Source organism: Octodon degus, unplaced genomic scaffold, assembly GCF_000260255.1.
Source record: "Octodon degus isolate 3935 unplaced genomic scaffold, OctDeg1.0 scaffold00185, whole genome shotgun sequence".
Classification (NCBI taxonomy): domain Eukaryota; kingdom Metazoa; phylum Chordata; class Mammalia; order Rodentia; family Octodontidae; genus Octodon; species Octodon degus.
This window is the reverse complement of record NW_004524761.1, coordinates 3,175,468-3,176,759: the sequence shown is the minus strand read 5'-3', so window position 1 is coordinate 3,176,759 and position 1,292 is coordinate 3,175,468. Positions and strand designations below refer to the sequence as shown.

The following is a 1,292-nucleotide window of genomic DNA, read 5'->3' as shown; positions in this document are numbered from 1 at the left end:
TTCCATTTCTTCATAAGTGTGGCATGTGAGATTTTAACTGTTCTGTTTCAGTTTTTTCTTCTTCAGTCAGTGGTAACAGCTCCACATCTGTTTGCTTTCGTAGTTCTTCTATCATGGTCATAGTTTTATTCAAAGTAGTATAAATGCGGCTCTTGATCGCTTTCTGTTCAATAGCAACAGGTTTAAAACGTGCACACAAAGTTTGGTATTGACACTTTATGGCTGATAATTCCTTTATGAGCGTTACTGGATTTTTCTCTCCTGCTAAATCATGATGATTAGACTTGATTTCATATTCCAGCCTGTACTGAATATAATCCAGGTCAGAGTCAACTTTCTGGAACATCAGTTCTAGCTTATCGACCTCCGCCTCCATGTTGAATAGTTCTGCTCTAATCTTTAGAATTTTCTCTCTTATATCAGCTTTAGGCTTGACCTGCTTTCCTTTTTGCTAGAAGCCTGAGGTTCCATATTAGGTTGTTCATAGGAGCTCACTGCTTCTGATATGAGAATTCATTGCTATAAATTTCCCTCCTAGGACTGCTTTCATTGTGTCCCATAAGTACTAGTATGTTGTACTAACATTATTATTTAATTGTAAAACTGTCTAATTCCTTTTTTAATTTCATCTGTTACCCATTGGTTGTTCAGAAGGATATTACTCAACTTCAATATGTTTGTGAAGTTTTTGTGGTTTCTTTTGCCACTGATTTACAATTTCATGGCACTATGGTCTTATAATATGCATGGGATAATTTTAATTACTTTGCATTACTTAAGCCTGTGCTATGAGCTGGTTATATGACTGATTTTGGAGAACATCCTGTATGCAGTTGAGATGAATGTATATTCTGCTATAGCGTGGAATACTTAAAACATCTAAGTCCATTTGTTCAAAAGTTTGGTTCAGTTCTGATATTTTATTTGTTGATTTTTTGGTCTAGTTGATCTATTTCTAACAGTGGGGTATTGAAGTTCCCCATTACAATTGCATTAATGTTTATTCGATTTTTCATGTTCATGAATATTTAATATAGTTCTGTGTGCTGGTACTTGCTTCATATATATTCATGATTATTATCTCTTTCTTTTGGATTGTCCCCTTTACAAAATGACCTTCTCTGTTTCTCTTAATCAGTCTTGGCTTGAAATCTACTTTGTCTGTAAATAGAATAACTACTCCTGCTTTATTTTGGGTTAATATCCCATATATTATTGTTTTCCATCCTTTGGTTTTCCGACTATGAATTTATTTTTCAGTTAAATGTGTTTTTTTTTTTTTTAATTTTATT

The 1,292-nt window shown here is 33.3% G+C and overlaps 1 pseudogene; it reads right to left on the bottom strand.

The window, feature by feature from the left end:
• Window positions 1-10: 10 nt before the first annotated feature.
• On the bottom strand, window positions 11-376 carry LOC101592258 (annotated as a pseudogene).
• Between the last annotated feature and the right edge of the window lie 916 nt (window positions 377-1,292).